The following is a 20,153-nucleotide window of genomic DNA, read 5'->3' as shown; positions in this document are numbered from 1 at the left end:
GCAATAGCCCATGGAAAAGGTGCAGGGAGGTTGTCTCCTTCAGTAACCTGAGCCAAATATCCTGGTGAAGAACAGCGACAGACAGCTCTGTGGAAAAGCCCGGATCAATTTTGCTGTGAAAAAGAAAACAAGGCTCAGGGTAAGCGAACAAGCCACAGCCTTTCAATATCAGCAGCTCAAAAGAATGAGAGAGTTTAACCAAGCTGCTGCTGGGGAAAAAAATAAAAAAAAATCCACGAAGAGTTATCGATTTTTATGAGCTTGGAGGCAAGAGATCCATAAATTATTCACAAGGCAACAGAGATGGCAGATTTCTTGGACATTTCAGCACCACACCGCACAGAATTACGAGCTCAGATCATTTGGACAGACTATCCCACAATTGAGCCTTTATAAACAGCAACAGTGATGTCCAAAAGGGGCCTCTGGACCTGTGACAGGCAGCTGCCCCACCAGCAGCTTGCAGGATATGCCAGGGGCTACAGGCAGAGATGGATGGACAGAACCACAACAGAAAGTGGTTTCAGAGCATACTTTGGGGATTTTCCACCCCACTGCAGACAGCAGCTCTCCCTGTCTGCATTAACAAAACTACAAACATAACACCACAAATTAAAAGTGAAATGCACCCATATCTCTGCCCAAACAGGCTTGGCCAAGGAATCAAAGTCCCTCCAATCATCCCAAAAGAGACTTGGAAATCAAGGTGTGAAGAGCACTAGAGACACCAGTATTTATCTCAGATGTAAGTCTGGGCAGAAAACTCAAGCTCAAGAACTCTGTGAGGTACTCCCAGCTTCATCACAAGCCTCAGGTGCAGCCTCTGGCAACTCATCTCTCCAGGCCCCTTTGCAAAATAGAAGGCAACAGTTTTCCTCCTACTGCAAGGGAAAAGCATCGATGCCCCCAGATGTGAGAGCAGCACCTCAGATCCTGAGCTCAGCTGCCACAGCCAACCTCCAACAATGAAACAAAGTGGTCCCCTAGATTTGCAGCACTCAAAGCACTGGAGACACCTGGGATTATCCCTTCACACAGCCAGACAAACATGGGCTGGAGAAGTGCTGCTGAGCCAGCCAGCAGCACACAGCCACTGCCTTCCACTGCTCCAGTCACACCAGTCCCTGGTGCTGGCTGAGGACTGGGGAGTCTCTGGTTGAACCTAAGCCAGGTATGACTCCAGAGCACATAAAAGACCTCAGCACTGGAAAGACTCTTGTTTAAAAAGCAGTGGATTGGAAACTTCAGACCAAGGCAAGCTTTTATGAAATCTAGTGGGGGAAGATCAATATATACTTTTGTAGGTAAATGTGGGCATTGGAAACACTGGAGCAGCTCCAGAGACAGATTTTCTGTTTATCCACACCATCAGAAGCAGAAGTGAGAACAAAGGCAGCTGTCCTTACCCACCACCCCAACACAAACCTAATCCAGGATTCCGAGCCTTTAACTCACAGAAAAAAAAAAAACAAAACCAAACATAAATCTCCCTGTGCTTGTGCAGAAAGAGCTGGAGGTTTTAAAAAGTGCTGGAAGGGAAGCCAGCCATTTGTCTTTACCCTTTCCAAACCCAGGGACTTGGATGCTTGGCCAGTTGCCCATGACAGCACCTAAGCCCAAGGCAGCGGTGCAGCTCTGAACACCCAAACCCCCAAGAGTGCCAGGTGTGAGCCAAGCGTGGGTTTCCAGCACAAACCCCGAATACTCTGTGGCAAAGCCAGCAAGATGCTGGAGGCACGCTGATGGGAAGGATTTCGTGCTGAGCCGTCTCACACTAATGACCCCACAGCAGGAGCTGGCAGGCAAAGGCAGCCCCCAGATTTAGCCAGTGCCGCTGGAGTTTCAGATGGTGCAGAACAGCACATTGATCCATTTATCGTCTCTAGGTTGCCATGGAGACCACAAGTCATTCCCCACCATCACCACCCCCCTGCAGACCCCCCCACTGCTTTTCAATTGATAGCTGGGCACTGGGGAAGCATTTGCAGCACCGTGGAAATTAAATCCACACCAGAGGAGCAGAGGATTCAGAGCTGACACAGCCAAGGGACCTCAGCTTGAGGCAGTCTGCCCTGCTCTTCCCCACCGAGCAAGGCCAAGCTCCAAGCCCGAGTATTATGGGAAATTAACAATAATAAAGTGGGATTTTAATGCCACTCCACGGGTTTCCCTCTGACAGTTCTCACAAGATAGCAGCATGTGCCAAAACAGGCTTTGGAGTATCCCAGAGGACAACTCCACCAGGGCAAAGCACCAGGGAGTTCCCATCTCCCCAAACAGGGTAACATCCAGCAGGACAGCAGCCTTCTGCTTTCCATACAGCAGATCCACTCGTGAAGGATCACAGCTCACTGAAGGGAGAAGAGCATCAAACAACTTGTGCACACCATAAGCAGCAGGATGAGAGTGGGTGGATCAAACTCCAGCCACCTGCTGCTGGAAAAAAGTCACTTCTTGGTCTGTAGAAGATCCATGAGCTACCGACTCTGGGGGGAGCAGAGCAAGGCGAGGCTTGAGCACATCATGTAAGCCCACCCTTCAGATACACATTCCCCAAACTCTCAGCCAGGAAGCTGAGAAAATACCTGACCTGTTTTTGGGGCAAATGTCCCAATGGGGTGTACAACACTGCCTCCCCACACCTACCCAGTCCAGGCTCTGGCACCACAAAGTATTGTTCTAGTATGTGTCATTTACTAGAACCAGATAGTATCACATTTCCTTCCTCCCACCCCACGTAGGATGAAAAAACACCATCAAGACAACCTGAGAAAAATGTTTCAAACCTTAGTGCTTTGGGTTTGGCTTTTAACTCCACACACAGCCACTCAAGCAAGTCACCTGCTCAGTCAAAAGAGCTGATCCCGTGTAATTCTCTTGCATTTTAACAAAGAGCTGCTGTGCAAGTGCTGTGCTTTTTAACAGCTCATTCCCTGCACACACACAAGTGTGCAAACTTGCTGCTGGCTTTACCCCAGGCTCCAGAACTGGATTATGACAAGCACCTTTTAGGAGGCCAAAGGACAGAGGAAGAGCTGGTGCCCCAGGTCACATCCCCAGCCCCCCAGCAGGGTGGGCTGCTTCCAGAGGAGCCCAGCAGCCAGAACCCACCCCAGGCACTGGAGCATGAGGACACAGGGCAGGTGGCAGAGTACAGAAAGGCAGCTGCGAGCTGAGAGCCTGCAGGGAAACTCAAGAAGCGTGGTGTAAATACTGTATGCGCCTGGAGCCAGAAAGCTCAGCGAGGGCTGTGTGTGGCATTTCCTGAAGGTTACCTCTAATAAGTGCTGTCAGCTTGCCAGCCTTCGACTGTCTGCTGAGTCCTTCTGTGGGAAGCACGGCGCGGCCCAGACCTCTGTGGCATTGTCACAATCTGTGACAGCAAGAGCTCAAAAAATAAAATTCCTCCCACACAGCACAGACAAAGCAGGTGTAGGACACCAGGACAGGCAAACCCACTGGAAGGTGGCAGGGTGGAAAGGCTCCCCTCTTCTTCCTGATGCCCGGTGACAGAGCTGCTCGCTGAGCGCTGTGTGTGACCCTGCAGAGGGGAGGTGGCAGAGGATGATGAGGAGCCAGCCCCGGGCAGGTGAGCAGGTGGCACAGCCTGTCCTGCCCCACATGCAGCTGCTCAGCCCAGAACAAACCACACAGCGGGATCAGAGCTGGGCCACATCAGGGCTGTGATGCTCAGGCCACTCTCCTTCTCCAGCAGCAGCAGCTGGGACACTACACTGCCTCCCTCACCCTTGCAGAGGGCTGGGCACTGCATCCACGCTGTGCCAGAGGGATCCATCAGCACAGCCAGAGTGCAGCACTACACATTTGTCTGCACTCATTTTCTAGCTGCCACCAGAGAGATTATCCTGGCCCTCCCCACTCATTTACTTTTTTCAGTGGGAACAGACATCTCATCATCTTCATCTATTCCCAGGTGTTTTCTGGTTCTCAGGGTGAGGTTTACTCACAACCTCTGAGCCTTTTCAGCCCTGTGCTCACAGCCCACTGGTGAAGTGGATCTGCTCTCTACTGCTCTTCAAATCACCTGCTGAGCTCAGTGTAACACAGGGGCTTGCAACCAAGCCATGTGGCACCAGTCCCTCCAGCAAGGACACCAAGCTTTCCTGCAAAAGCAGAAAATGCCCACCACTCCTCTTGCTGAACCTCTACCTCAACCCCTTTTCTTTTTTTCAGAGGACAGCTCCAAACACAGCACTGGAAATAAATGCCAGTGGTAAGCAGACAGTACACACCAGATAACAAACGCTGCAGTTGTGAGCAGAGAACTTGGGAGATCTGTCATTCCAGTTTCCAGAAGAGGGAAAAAAAAAAAAAAAGCCACAGTTCAAGGCCTCTTTGGTTACGTAAACTTCATTTCCATGTCTTTTATCGCTGATAAGATAAGCCATTGCTCAAGTTCAAGTTCTGTATCAAGTAAACCATGATAATCCTCTTAGGAATTCCCCATGCCCCAGCTTGAACAGACCTGCAGAAAAGAGCTTAAGGGGTTGCCTTCAGCTTAAAAAAAGAAACACACAAGCACACAGCCACAGACTTATTTATAACGTAGGCAAATTTGGGGCCTAGCATAGAGCACTGGAGGCTTATACAGCTCTGTCTGAATAAGGGATCTACTTCTGCCCTAGTTCATAAATGCTACAAGCTACTACTTGGTCATGCATCACTCAGCTGAGCACCAGCCTGGAGATGATTGCCTTCCAAGGAGGATTTCTTGCAGCAATAGGAATCCAGAGGGTGAGACCCCAGAAGAAATTAAACTGATTCCCAGTCACACACACTTTGTCCTGGATTAGAGCAACAAGACTTTTCCAGGCAGCTGTATTTTTTTTTTATGTTTATTATTTATTTTTTGTATGTTTATTACAGTACAGGATAATTTTATATCCTTTACTGCTGGCAGCAGAATTACAGTGATTTTAAGCAATTACTGCCCTGCTTCAAGTACAAGATGTTAAACTCACTAAGACCACCTCCTCCTGTACTTTACTGTCAAAACACCCAGATGAGAAACATCACTGTCTATATTTGTTAAGAGGATGATTTGATCCAATCTAGCAACTGACTATATTTACTAACCACTTAAATATGCACTCACACACCCCGCACTGCAACACAAAAGGCCATTTCATAAATATCTCATTGCAAGACAGATGACAGCAATAAGCAGGCACACAAACTCTTGCCCTCCTCTCTGCTGCTCATCATCAGGACACAAATTACCTGGGCCAGCAATTTTATCACAGCATCTTCCAGGGAACTGACTTGGCCTCAAGGCAATGAAGGCAAACATTTGAAGCTTAATACTTGACTTCACAGGGCTGCATCTGCCACCCCCAGCGCAGTTCAGCGACGTGCAGCTGCAAGGGCACAGCATTAAACCCTTCTAAGCCACTGGTTGCCAGAAGATCAAGGCACCAGGCAGTGGGTAACATCTGAAATTGATGCTTAAAATGCAAATTTTCTTTAGGTCTATCTGCTTCCTCAGCCAGCCCAACGGGCCCTGGCGCCCACAACTGTTTCTTACACATTTCCAGCTACCATGACTTTTATCCCCCTGATAGCTTCTCTCCATTAGGGTCTTTCACACATCTCTCAGTATTTTATGACACTCAAACTAAAAGATGCAGCATATCAAACAAAACACATCTCTCTCCTTCCCACCAGCAACTTCAAGATCCTTAAGCACTGACTGACAACCCACAATATTGTGGGAAAGGCTGTTTTCAGATCAGCTGCTGGAAAAGCTCTTCCAAGGTAGCAGCTGAATTCAAATCACACACCAATTAGCTCAGGGGGATTTGTATGTTTTTCTTTCAGGAAACCTATTTGAAAACAAAACAAAGAGGGAAAAAAATTGTTTAAATCTCATTAGAATATCTCAAACTGTGTCGCAAGCATGCCACATTTTCTACTGAAGAAACAAGAGCAGCTTTAACTGGTGTCACCTCATCAGACGGAATTTTGTCCTTTAAACCCTCTTGCCATGTTCCCCCACCTCCAATAAGATAATGCAGAGGTCCAGAGCAGCCACAGACCTGCCCATCATCACGCAGCAAGTAAACCACTGTGCCAAACTGCCTGGGTCTGTCCTGTATCTTTCCCACAAGATGAGGTTTTCCACACTGCTCTCCTTAAGTTTTCGCCTCTCGCCTCAAGGCCACATGCAGATGACCGTGCTTTTTCTGAAGCCAGTGCCAATGAGGCCACTGCATTCGTTATCCAGCAGGATAATGACAGAGTGCAATTCAGTCAACAGCAAATCCTCCCCAGGGAGATGCCCTCTGACCTTCCCTGAGCTGGGGGATGAACGCAGACAGCCAGATCTCAGACAGGCGGCAGAGCTGAGTGAATAATTCCTAATGAATCCTTTCATCTCTCCTTTTGTTTTGGGGAAGGGAGGGAGTGGGTGAAAGGAAATAGTTTGGTACTATCCACCAGCAGAAAATTATTTTCTAGAGCTACCCCAAATCACTGTCATCTGAACAACATTTTTCATGGCTTCTGCACAGTACGGGAGCACAGAACACAGGCTGCACTCTGCAGAGAAGCCCCTCGTGCAGACAGCCAGTCTGGGAGAGGGGAGCAACAGCCAAAAACACAGCAAGAGCAGGGATCCTGCAGGAAGCCTCGCTTAAAATCACCCCTAGGCAGGCAATCGAGAGTTAAGCTAAGATATCCACTCAAACCACATTTTTGCCAATGAAATTCAGTTCCACTGACACATCAGCAAACGCATAAAGGACAAGAAAGTTCACGAAATGAGGCCCACAGAAAGCCAGGATCTTACCTGTCTCCACATGTCACTCAGCCCTCACTATCAATTTTCTCTCATTTTCCAAGCCACAAGCTGTAAGGATAACAAGGATGTGATAAAAGCAGATTTATTTTTTCCCCAACAAAAAGAAGCAATTCTCATTTCACCAGTGTGAATTCAGCTGTAGAATTCAGTTTAGCAGCATCTCCTGAACGCTTCGTGTCACCCAGAGGTATTACAGTAAATAAGGGTGGAAAAACAACTCCCAGCTCTGAGATCTCAGAGCTGCTTCACAAGCTTTCAGTCATTCATGCAGCACCCTGGCCCATGGGAAACAGTCCCCATCACTTTCAGCCACTCAGGTTTTATCCCCATCTCTCAACTGGTCCTGAAATCAGCCACATCTGAAGCAGTCACTTCCAGCTGCACCAGCACTTACAGGGATTTACCCTGAGCAAGCCCCACCTCATCAGATTGTGGGTTATACTGGGAATAGAAATCACACGGAAGGACCACGGTCGCGAGATGCTCCCGGCCCCATTCCCAGACAAATGAACTGACATGAACCTACACTCTTAAACACAGCTTGGCTTGTGTATTTATATAGATGCCAAATCCCAGGGATATCAATGACAATCTCCTCCCCAGTAAAACCTGATTACAGCACTGGGCTCTCTAAAGCCCCCCTGCCACCTCCCTCATCACCCCGGACATCACGGGGAGCGGCCAGCAAACCCCTCCAGGTGCCCGGCACAGCAGGGGCTGCAATGCCAATGATTAAACACATCTTCAAAGGCAAAAAAAACAAGAGTCCTGGTCAATGACTGACCAGTGTAATAGCTCAGGCTACTATCATGTGCTCTTCTCACACCACATTTGTTTGCTGGGCTACCCAAGAGGTTTCCAAGGGTCAAACACGAGGTCATCGGCTTTGCTGAAAAATAGAAAAAGCTGGAACCGCAAGTAAGGAAGGTCCCAGTACTTACAATTAAGGCTAAAAAGACATGAAAATGCAAATCCTCTAAGTTTAGACATACCAGAAGCAGCATCAAAAAGGAGAAGAGAAAAAAAAAAAAAAAAAAGAAAAAGGATCTTATGGTTTTTGAAGATCAGACCTTCGCAACATTTAGTAATCCACGAAAAATTCTGACCAGGCTCAAGTACCAAGACTGGCTGCAGAAAGCAAAACCTTGCTTTCAGGCTATTTTGAGAAGCACTCACAAGGTTTATCCCAGAAACTGCTTTCTGCCTACTCAGATTTCTCAACTGAGCCGATCACATGGTGTTTCGATGGACTGCTGGAGACACTTGAGAATAGCAGAGCTGCCTGCCGCTATCTGCCTGGCACAGGGTGGTTTTTAATTGAGGCTGAACTCTTAAGTCCCTGCTGCAGTCTGCAGCTCCAATCACTGAAATAATAATTAAACCCAGGAGAAACAGTGCAAAGCAGCAATGGCTTGAACTAGTACGTTAAGATGAGGGAACCTGAAGATGTGCACAGACATATCCAGGATGTGCTGTTTTGTTTCAAGCCTGAGGATTTCAGAGATTTTTAAACAGGAAGTCAGGGTGGCAGAGATTCTGCAGTACAGAAACAGGAGAGATGCAGGAAAGTGTCTACTCTCACCTCACCCAGTCCAAGGAAGAAATCAGAGCAAGCTTTTTCCCCCCTCTGTGTTTGGGACCTTCTTTTCATGGGAATCCGAGAGATTACCAAGAGAGGGGAACGTAGAGCAGGAGACTCACCTGAGACATCAGACAGATTTGAGCCATCCTCCCCAGTTCAAATTAATAAAAAAGCAAGAAACCTGTTAAAGAAACCACTCTGAAAAAGTCTGCGCTGGCTGTGGAGGCTGCTGGCAGATCAGACAACACAAGTTCGGCTCTGAAATCCGAGGGGAAAGACTCAGCCTGGAAACGACTCTCCCTCCATTAGGTTAATTAGTCAAGTTTGATGTATCCAAGTCGGTTGCCATGGCCACAGGAACTGAAGAGTAATGCTTTACACAGATTTCCTTGTGTGGGACTGGGGACGAGGAGCTCATCCAGCCTCTCCAGGCCCCCTGGCCAGGCAAGGAGGAAGGAAGGAACCTGCCACCCTGGGCTCTGTGCCAACACCCTGGGCTGGGCTGCTCACAAACCTTGTCCATACACCATAAGGCTGCTAAAAATAGCACCGGAGCTCAACCAGGTTAATGACACATCAAGATGTAAAAATAAACAGAACGCATGTGAGAGCTACCCCTCCACCTGGCTGGTTTTGAGTGGGGAGGAAAAAAAAAATCAAAAAGCTGCTGTTTTCTCTTAAAAATTCAAAGCCTATCTGTCAAAGAAGTGACAGAAAGCTGTCCATCTCTCCAAACACCATGCCAAATACAGCTGAAGCTTGTCTGTCAATTGCAGAGCCTGGAAAGAGACCACAGTATATTACAAACAAACAAACATTTTAAGTGGCTTTAGTTACATTATGATCAACACTCAGTTGCTTACAACTACTCTGCAGCAAACACTCACCCATGCACTAGCACACACGAGTAAAATCTACTGCAACTTCAGGCACAGCAGCAGATTTAGAAAAGAGTGGGAGAGGAAAAGCAATTTGTAATTCAGCAAGGCTCCTGTGGCAGGGCGGTTTTTAACTCCCTTGAGAAAAGGACCCTCCTCTCACTCTCTGCTCATCAGGTGCCTCACTGAGCCTGGACTGATGCCTGCAGAAGCTGCCACCCAGCACAGAGGATGGCTTCTGCCCAACTTTGCTCTTCACCCATTCCCCCTGAGTATGCAGGGCCGGGGTACAAAAGCACAGAGCACTTGAGTCTCCCCTGGTGCACCAGCAACACTCCAAGAACAAAGGTGCTGCAGCAGGCAGCCAGCACAAAGCAGCAACAATGTGAAAAACCCTGGCTCCCAGGAGGTTCCCAGTCACACTCCGAACCCAGCACTTCATTTCCAGCTCACAGACCTGCCCAGACCATGGAAGAAATGACTGAAGTGCTACAACACTGCCTGAGCTCGACTCTGAGCTGAAACAGCTGCAGGAACACCAAGAGAACCAAGACCTGAGGGTCTGTATCACCTGTCACCAAACCTGTGTGTCCCATGCTCGAGAGAGACGCGTGACACGGCTGCAAACAAGTCTGTGCACGAGTCTGAGGGGAATATCTCCCCCTTAGAAGGGAATTTCAGTCCTGTGAAATTTAGTCCTGCAAAAGAAAGGCTTGAAACACAACCAGGTTGTGTAAACTCTTCCCTGGTTTCAGTCCCTGTGTCACCCATACTTTCAACAAAGCCGTGCTGACTTCCAAACCACGACTGCTTGGTGAAGATATTCATTCAGCAAACTCCTTCAACCAGCACTACAGCCAAAGGGCCCCGATTTCAGAAATACAGCTTAAACTGTATTTCCAAAGGGGAGGAGGAATCACCCTTGTTTCACAGCCCCAACCCCACCAAGAGTTACAATTGAGCTCCACCTTTCTCACTAGGTTAATGTTCAGCTCTTAGCTCCCTCCCCCCTTCTCTGCACATGCCTTAAATAGTTATTTGATACAGATTTCTCTGTTACATTTAGCAGAAGACTGGGAGATGGCCAGGTGACAGGAGCACAGAATGTGGAGACCATTTGCTTCTGTAACCAATTGTTCTGCCCCCTCAACACACAGCAAATTGTGACTTGGCCAGGCTGCAAGGGTTTTATTTATTTAAACCTTTTTTTTACTGCTGGTTAAGAGGCTTCCTAAAGCAAACTGCAAATAGCCAAGACAGCACAGGCACCTTTATCAAGTTTTGCATGGACTGGAATGAGTGAAGAAAAGCAGGGATAGCAGCGTTCCTTGCTGTGTCCTTTACAATAGGTATCTTAGCCTCAGTCACCCAAGATTTAATTGGCAAAATACTCAAGAAGTTCATAAAGGCAAGTGTGAACACTCACTTATTTCTGGCTACAGCCTTCTTAGCCTAGGGATCAGCCTCTAAAACAAAAATAAGTATGTGCAGAGTGCCTGTGTTAGCCGAACACATTCAGTGCCTGGAGCAGCACCCGGCTAAGCCAAGGCTGAGCAGTCGTGCATGGACTCGTTGTGCCTGGAACAGCCCCATGGGCCTGACTCTGCACCCACCTTCCAACTCAGCCAAAGGTTCAAGGTGTTTCCGCATGGAACGAGGAACTAGAGCGAGGCAAACACAATAATACATTGTGTGGGGACAAACCTCCTGCTGAGAAGAACGCCACAGACGTTTAAAAAGCACAACCGAAGAAAATGCAGAAAAAAAAAATAAGATGCAGATGGAGCTTAAAGCTCTTGTCTCATTGAAGCAGAGCAAAACTCACCCCGCCTTTGGCAGGGGAACAGGAGCAGCTAGGGTGCTTGTGTCTGCCTCTGCAGCACTACTCCTCCACCTCAGGGCAAAGCAAATTCCCCATTTCTCAGCCTTCTCTGCTGTTGGCAGAGTTTAAGGACATTCACAGAAGTGCGATGGATTTCACGAGCACCAGTCTCAGTGGAGAAGATGCAAACCTCAGCTCTCCCCACAGTGAGAGAGTTAAAATAAAAACACAACCCTTAAGGTACATGCTGACTTTTCTCTTTACTTCTGTTTCATAATGCTGGAGAAAACCCAAAACCCTGCAGTGTTTCTCACTCCAACACCACACAGCCCTCAGGAACGCTGCTGGCAGCTGGCTGTGCTCTGGACCAAAACCACAGCAGCTCTTTATGTGCATCTCTAATCATGGCATCTCAAGACACGTAGACATCAAAAAACAACAAGAAAGAAAAAATAAAAAAAAAAAACAACCCACCCCAACAATTTTTTAGCAGCAACCCTGTCAGAAAGTAAAGCCAAATCTAAAACCTACAAATGGAGGAAAAAATAGAGAGGAAGAGGAAAAAAAAAGGGCTGGCTGACACCTCCTATACATGCTGTCAGCAGGATCATTTGCTCCAAAAATAAGGATGCTCAACACATCTTAACTGATGACATGACAACTGCTTCACGGTCCCAACACCGAAGTTGCATAAAAACCTCTGAATACCCATTGCCTTGCAGCTCAGTAGAAAACAAGCACTCGTACTCACTCAGAGCAAGCAACAGACACCGTGTGCTGCTCCTCAGATTTTCAGCTCTTCACTTGGACTCAAGCATCCACTCAGGCTGTAGAGGAGCCTTTTTCCCCCTCACCCAGTGCCAGCCACAAGGCTGTTGCTGAGCTGGCTGCCCAGATTCCTGTGCCCACAGCAGACAAAAAATATCTCAAATGTAGCTCTGGATCCCAAACAGCTCCGCAGAGCAGCGCACAAAGGGAGCTACTGACTCCAGGTCCCCCCCAGACAGCATCCACCAACCTCCTGCAGAGCCTGGCTTTGCTCAGGCTGCCCCATCAGCACCTCCAGAAGAACCGACATTTAAGACTAGAAAGCCCTAAGTAAGAATTCTGAAGGCTTTTTTCCACTGCCAGTTCAGAGAGTTTTCCCAAAACACTGAACACACAGATTTCCTGTAACGCAGACTTTGCTGCATTTTATTTCTTTGACAGTTTTTAATCACCTCTGGTCTAGCATTTGGAAATTATTATTCACACACACAACAGGAACAAGGCTGCAGGGAAACATGAATTTCACTGGCCTGCCTGGTTTTGTCTGTGGACACCACCTCACATATTACCAAATCAAAACAAGCCGGCCAACTTGAGCGTGAGGGGGAAATGAAAGGGCAGACCGGTGACCTAGAAATGAAGCTGACACTCTGGCATGAGCTTGAAACTCTGCAGCAAAGGGGAAAAAAACACAAGAAAAAAAAGAGAAGCTGTAACTGCTTTCAAGATGGAGCTTGAAAAGTTTACTAATGGAATTATATGATGTGGTACCCACAAAAAAGCAAGGATTTGATCAAGGAAGTTTTTCCAATAGGAAAGAGTCATAGCCTTTGCTAAACGCAAGAAGCTCTTACACCAAAGACAGGATGTAGTTATTTAAGGATCAGATGTTGTAAAAACACCTCTACCAAACCAATGGAGAAACTTCCTGAGCAGTTCTGGTACCAGGTACCACTGCTCTGATACACACCCAGGATTTACACACCACACCATGTCACAAATTGTGTGATGGTAAGAGCATGGGCTTGAGGAGGCAGGACACAAAGCTTTAGGGCTTCAAGCAGTGGATCAGGAACACCACAATCACATCCCAGCACTGATCCAATGCAAACTCTCCCTGCCAGGTGTAACTGCTTCAAAGAGGGTTTTTTAACAAGTTCCCTTTGCTCCAGCAAGTTTCAGGCTTGAGTGAGTGATGTCCAGATCACCAAACTGCCACAGGATCCGCACACCCTCCGGCACGGCTGACACCAGAGCCCTTCACGAGCCAATATCCAGCCCAGACTCTGCGTGCACCATCAGGTAATGCAGTGTAAATCACTGGGGACTCACAGCTTTCCAAAACCAGCTCCTTGCAACATCAGACCAAGCAGATCACGCTGCCTCGGCAGTAAACACTTCCACAGAATTTCTGCTCCAAGAGCCAGGTGCTGCCACTGATAAATCACACTCACCAGGGCTTCTGCAGCACTGCAGGTATGGGTTAGAGAAGTTTGCAGAGGCCAAAGACTGAGCTATTTGTGAGTACCATGCAGCTGAGATCTGGTCTTATAAAAATTTAGCCGCTGGAGTAATTTTATAAGGTTTTAAACTATTTTCAGAAGAAAGCAAACTTTCCATTGTTCACCACAGCTTGTTAGAAGCCCACACATCCCACAGTCTACAGGAAAAGACACCCTCCACCCTCTCCAGCCAGCACTGCACGGCTGGAGGCACAGACAGATTTTCAGAAAGCTTGACTCTGCCTGTCATCCTGCTGATCGATTCAATTCAATTCTCCCACCACATCCCACTGATAGCCAAGCACAGGGCTCTGTCCTTCACCACGCCGTGTTGCAATAATCAGGCCCCAGTTCTTTACACAACCACCTAAGCCTCCAGACCTTGCAATTAAACACTCCCTGAGGAGGATGAAACCTGCCCACCTGGGAGACAGCAAGTCCTCAGGGACTGATCACAGACGATGGGATGATCTGCACCAGGAACCTTCCCAAATCCTGTCATCCTCCACCCACAGGCTGACACATTTCTTTCCTTCTGCCTTCTTCAACACAGAGACAAGGAAGAGCACACTGCAAACCACTCTCCTGCCCTAACATGCACAGGACAAACCCAAACTGTGCTGCTCAGGCAGCTGGTACACAACATTCAGGTACCAGCACAGAGCACCAGCCAGAACCTGCAGAAAAGAGAGTTTAGAAGACGTAGAAGTCCCAAAATCCACATGATAAATGGTCACACCACTGAAGCATTTATCCAGTTTACAGCCAGTTCCCTGAGCAGGCAGAGAGAAGCACACCCAACTGGAAGAGTTAACTTCCCACACGTTTGGGCCGAAACTGCATTTCTAGGCACCGCCACTCTGTCCAGCATTACACCAGGGAAACAATGCTAAATAAAGATTATGTGGAGTGGTATTATGTAAATAATTCTCTTCCACAATGAAAGGATAAACCTAGACTGCTTGGTTAGTTATTAACCCAGGAGCCAGAGCTGCAGAGAGGAAATCCTGCTGGCTCTGCCTCCCTCCCTGACACACGCACCACCCACCCACAGAGCCACAGCCAGGCCTGCAGCCTCCAGAGACAATACCCACACCATCCCTGGCCTCTGGAACTCTCCCTCAGATCACTGCCCACAGGAGGAAACTACTTGGACCCCACCACATTGTCTCCTCCCAGAGCAACCCCACTGCCGGCCTCATCACTGCTGCCAGCGCTCAGCTTGGTCCCCTTCCTCCTCATCATCCTCCTCTCACCAGCGGTGCAGGACACGAAGGGTTCCCTGCACTGTGATGGGAACACATTCCTGGACACATCCCTCCTCTCGAAAGCCTTCCCCTCACAGGCTGAACCCTGCCTTTGCTTGCACATCTTCTCCTGCCCAGAATAACTTATTCGACCTTTCTGCCTCCATTTCTCCTTGCAACCTTCCTCCTGCCTTGGCCTCACGTCTGAATGCTTTATGTTTGTCGTACGATTTTAAATCTGTCAGCAATTCATCCATCTGCCACCTCCCGGGTTTTTAATGCCGCAAAACGTTCTGGGATACAGCCTTGCATAAACCTCTTGGTGGAAAATTAAGCTGTACCTCATTCAGCAACCAAACTGGCTTTGAGATCATTTCTTTCCAAGGTGCTGGGCTATTTCAAAGACTGGCTTCTTCCCTACAGCGAGCAGAAAAGCCATGATGCTATCCGGTCTAAAATAAACATTATGGGAGCGGCGATAAGGGGAAATATTTCAGCTGACTAAGAGCAATGCGGGTTCAAATCCAAGCGTAAGCTGATATTGCTTGTAATTTGTTCCTGAGCCAAAAACACAGACTGGGAGTGAAAAAATGGAAGGCATTAAACAACAAGCAGCGTACTCAGCGACTCTGAAAAACTTCAGCATTTCCATTATTATTATTTTTTTAAATAACCTTCAGTTTCACGGATCATAAAGTTAATTTGGAGTAACTTCCCTTCTCTGTAACTAGACAGAGCTGCTATCCTTTACATTCATTAATGTTTGCTCAGTGCCCCGCAGCTTTACAGGGAGCACTAACCATTATCAGCATCCTGCATGCACCCAGCAGGCACATAACCACTGCCGTGCTCTCCCTGTCCCCTCGCCGTGCCCCAGATCCCCTCCAGCCCTGGCACTGGGTAACAATCACAGTCAAGGCCACCTCCCTCCATCTTTACTGCTTTTCCTCCAGTGCCAGTCACCTCTCCCCTGCAGGCAGGGCTCCTCTCCGGGCCTCTCCAAGCCAGACTGGGATCTGCAGCAATCAGTGCCTCTTCTCTCCGGCCCAACCTCAGCCAGGTCACGTTTATCAGCTTCACACAGCGATGGTGGCAGGGGAGCTGCTACAGTGTGAGCACTGTCTGCTCCCCAGAAACATCCCCTCCTGCTCGCCTTCAGTGAGGAACAGTCCACGCCCCAGAGAGGCTCCAGCTGCCAAAGGCAGGTTGGCAGGAACGGAGAACTGGCAGCCTCGAGAAGGGAAGTGACAAGTAGGGTGGGCAGCAGGACTGGGGGTGCAACCCAGATTTCTCAATTCCCAGTATAGTCCCGCCGCTGCCTCATGCTCGGGTCAGGGATCACTTCCCAAAACTGACAAATCACTCATTTCCTTCTGCTCTTCTGTCCTCCTTCCCTTCCTGGCAGATCCATCCCTCACTCTGACCAAGCTTTTACAGGCATTTTCATGCCCTCTGTTCTGGAGCTCCAGCTCCCTCTTCAATTTTCTTTTTGGGAAGCATCTCTGCTCTGGTCGTGCTCATTAAATGATACACATTTCCATTTTCTACTGCAATGTGAAGATCTATCCCTTGACATTACAGGGCAAATTAGAGACCTCAACACCTGTGTGCCAGCACAAGCCCAGCCATAAATAGCAATTCTCCACTGCTTTCCTATGTCGATACACAGCAAGGGCCCCTCAAAGCTGTGCAGGAGCCTGTGCCACAGCAGCCAAGATGAGAATCCATGACCTCACAATGCCCAAATCCTTAAGCAGCTGCAAAAGCCTCAGTCACTAATCAGAGAGGCGACCGGGTGCTGCTATACCTCATTTCCAGCTCCATTAGAGCTGACCCTGCTCTCCACTGAAAACTCTCAGCGAAGACTAAAGCGAGCCACGGTTCCTACAAATGCAACTGCACAAAAATAACAGTTCTCTGAAGAACACAGTGGCCTGGATTTCCATCCTTGTGCACCCCTGCAGCTAAGCCCATGGTCTGCATTTGGGGACCACTGCTCAGTGGCACAAAACCCAGGGGGAAGCAGCACTTTGCCACTGGGAGTAACAAGCCCTCACACTGAACAAGCAAAGCACTCATGGAGAAAGAGACTCTTCAGCAGCTCTCCAGCAGACTTGCTCTGACACATTGAACTTCACATAACCCCACCAGCCTCAGTTTTCTGACTTGTGAAGTGATCTGGTCAGAATAAGACACTGGGTTAGGGATGGGGAGTACCACACCCCAAAGGCCCTCTCCAACCTATTCCCCTTCACAACTGCTCAAATCAGCCAGCCAAAACCCACCTCTGAAAAGTTACTGATTTAATCCTCCTTTTGTACCCACTCATCTAGAAACTGACAAGATCAGAACTTTCCTTCCTCCCACAGGACCATAAAGATGACGATATCTCCGGCACATAAATTATAGTTGGTTTCAAACAGGTTTCTCCCAGGACAACCGGATTGCAAAAAAGGACTATATTGCAGCAGAGGCCACTAAAAACCAAAACCAGCAGTGGGAGGAACACTGGGAGCCATCAAGGGGGACGAATAATTCACAGCCGTGTCACAAAAGATGAAGATATCTCCTATGACCCAATTCCAGCTAGCGCAGTCCTGAGCTGCCGTGGAGATGAGACGGGGAGCTCTCAACACGTGCAGCTATCAGCACAGCTGCATGCACACCATCGCTGCCAATCACAACAAAACTGCCTTTACCAGACTGCACCTCCTAATTACAAGACGTGAACACGGCCTGAACCAAACCCTCTTTGGATTTAGCGCAGGATGGCTCCAGGGATTAGTACAACCTCCACTGGAGGCAGCTTGGTTCAAATCCAACCACAGCCATTAGCAAGTGAAAGGTATTGCCAAGCAGCAGCTGGTTGGTGGCTTGCATGAAACAAGTTTATGGTTTCAGTGCAGATCCTGTCGCAAAAAAAAAAATGCCAGTCACCTCCCTGGAGCTCAAAGGTGTGAAGGCAGCGGCACCCACCCGCTCCTCCAGCGCTGGAGATGCTGACGTGGGAGGCGTTCCCATACGGGCCCAGGAGCAGCTCTGCAGAGCCAGCCCTGACCTCCGCAGGGGTTTCAGAACCAGGTATGTTTTGCAATTTGGCAGAAACACACAGCTAAGTAACAGAAACCACCACCCACATGAAGCCAGAAGAACAAAGTACCAGTGTTTTCCTGCCCCAGACATGTGCGTGCCCCATCTCCTCTCTCACACCAAAAATAGCTTCTACTTTTTCCCTTTTGGCAACAACAAACCGAGGTTTGAGTGCATTTGCTTTCAATAAACTAAACACGTTTTGCAAGAGTCTCTCTCACTGTGAAACTTACTCAACTGAAGTTTTAAAATATTTGTCACGCGCAAAACTTCTCTCCTGCGGCACACTGCGAGCTTTGCTCACTGAATTCCTCACCCAAGGCACAGAGCTGGCAGACCCAGGCACACAGGAGGCTTGAGCTAAATCCTAAAGTCACCCAACGAGTCAGCACCAAAACTCAGAGAATTAAGTACGATTTCATTAAAACCATCCAGGAATACATGACTTCACTAGAGCCCTTGAAGAGTTTTGTCACCACGTCCAGACGAGAGGGAAATGCTCACCCAGCTGTCCCAAGTCACACTGGCTCCCTTTATGAAGCAGTAGCAGTACCAAATTTTTACCAGTAAAGTGCACGGCAAGCTTAAACTTAACCTTGCTGATAAAAAAGCCCATAGTAAATGGAAATGGAAAAACTCTCACCCCACACGACCAAGGAATGCCAGTGGGACAATATGACATCCACCAAACTGATTCAAAATACCAGATTCAGCAAGACCCTGACGTTTTCAGGCATCCAGAGCGCCAACCTTTGCCTCATGGGAATACTGAGAGAGAGGTCACCGAAAGAGTTCAGACCATAAATGCCTGTGAACCAACGGGTTAGGAAACACCCACTGCACAGATCACCTCCAGCAGCACCGTCCTCTCCCGCACATTCTTGAGCTGACCCAAAACACAAAGTTCAGGGAGCAGACGCAGCCTCCAGCGCAGGCAGCAGTGCCTGCAGGCATGCTGGGCTTCCACAGGGTTCAAAGCGCTGGAAGCAGGGATGGCTTTGTTGGGTCAACACGGCCCCGGCTCCCCAGGCAGCCCCAGCCCGAGTCCTGCAGGTTTTGCTGCTTCAGTGGTGTTGGCAGCAGCCCACATGGCAGGCAGCTGCCTGCACCCACTGCAGCCTGCTCTTTGTGCATTGTCAGGGCAAGAGAGCAGGAGGAAGGGCCGAGGGAGAAGAGGGAACAGGAAATTATAAGAATCAACAGAAAGAAAAAAAAAAAAAAAAAAAAAAAATAGGCGATCACTCCAGAGACCGCAGCTGGGGTTCAGAAAAACGTGCACTTGTTGCCTGCAGACACCGGCTCAGTTTCCTCCCGTAAATATTTACACGGCGAACAGCAGACGGCCCGAGGAGGCAGCCCTGCAGCTCTGGCCATGCCCAGGAGCCGGCCGTGCCCCCGGAGCCACGGGCACGGCTCGGGGCCGCTCTCGGGTGCTCGCTCATCGCCCCGGCCGGCGCTCAGCGCGAACCCACCGGCTCCAACGAGCGGGGGGCGAGAGCCGGGAAACACGGCGGGATTGAGAGAAAGCGAGAAAAAAAAAAGAGGAAGGAGGGGTGAGAAAAGGCCCTTGGGTGCCCCCACCCCGCAGAGGGGTGTCCCCGCCAGTTCGCCAAGTGCGGGGCTCCCCCGCGCTCCCAAACCGCGGCGCGTTCCCTTGAGGCCAAAACCAGCAAAACCAACCAGAAAAAAATAAATAAAAAAAAAAATGAAAAAAAGAGAGAAAGTTTCTCCCCGGCGAGCAGCTCCCGTGGCACATTTTCATTTTTACGTAACGCGGCCGCTTTTCCCCCACCTGCGGGGAGCGGAGCGGCCCCCCCAGCCCGGCCCGCCCGGCACCGGGGGCTCCCCCGGGGCTCCCCCCTCCCGACTCACCTAATCCCGCCGGCAGCTGCCGCCCCCCATCGCCGCCGCCACTCCCGCTTCAGCGGCCGGCGGGGCAGCGCCGTGCGCGGGGACGCGGCCCCGCCATCTGCGCCGTGTTTATAAATCCAGAGCCATGGGGCTGCGAGCCGCGCCGTCCGCCCGTCCGTCCGCCCGTCAGTCCGTGGGGCCGGGCCGCCCCTCGCCGCAGCGCCCAGCCCAGCCCTGCCCAGCCCTGCCCTGCCCGGCCCGGCGCGGCGGGAGGCGGCGGGCGGGCGCTCGGTCCCTAAGGCCGCCCCACAGCCGGCCGGGCGGGGCGGGGCGGAGCGGGGCTGCGCCGCCCGCGCGCGTTAAAGGGGCCGCGTGCGCCCGCGCCGCCCCGCGCCCTGCGGGACCCGCCGGGACCGCCGCGGGGCCAGCACCGGCACAGCGGCTGTGTTCCTGCCACGGCCTGTATCCCCATCACCGGCTTCATCCCCGCCACCGGCTGTGTCCCCGCCACCGGCCTGTGTCCCCATCACCGGCTGTATCCCCATCACTGGCTTCATCCCCGCCACCGGCTGTGTCCCCATCACCGGCTGTAT

General features: G+C 49.8%; 1 protein-coding gene across 10 annotated transcripts in view; it reads right to left on the bottom strand.

Annotated features, from left to right (window-relative positions):
- NCOR2 (nuclear receptor corepressor 2) overlaps nt 1-19,836 on the bottom strand; it is a 227,268-nt gene extending 207,432 nt beyond the window's left edge. For 5 of the 10 annotated variants that reach the window (XM_058851341.1, XM_058851345.1, XM_058851346.1 and 2 more), the window contains exon 1: nt 19,582-19,836. The gene's annotated coding sequence lies outside the window, so the exon portion shown is untranslated. The remainder of the gene's footprint in view (nt 1-19,581) is intronic. The other 5 variants (XM_058851349.1, XM_058851350.1, XM_058851343.1 and 2 more) reach the window with 1 other exon arrangement.
- Nucleotides 19,837-20,153: the final 317 nt, after the last annotated feature.

The sequence above is a fragment of the Poecile atricapillus genome, chromosome 16 (assembly GCF_030490865.1).
Source record: "Poecile atricapillus isolate bPoeAtr1 chromosome 16, bPoeAtr1.hap1, whole genome shotgun sequence".
Lineage (NCBI taxonomy): Eukaryota > Metazoa > Chordata > Aves > Passeriformes > Paridae > Poecile > Poecile atricapillus.
Note: the sequence above shows the minus strand (reverse complement) of the source record. Positions and strands in the feature narration are given on the sequence as shown.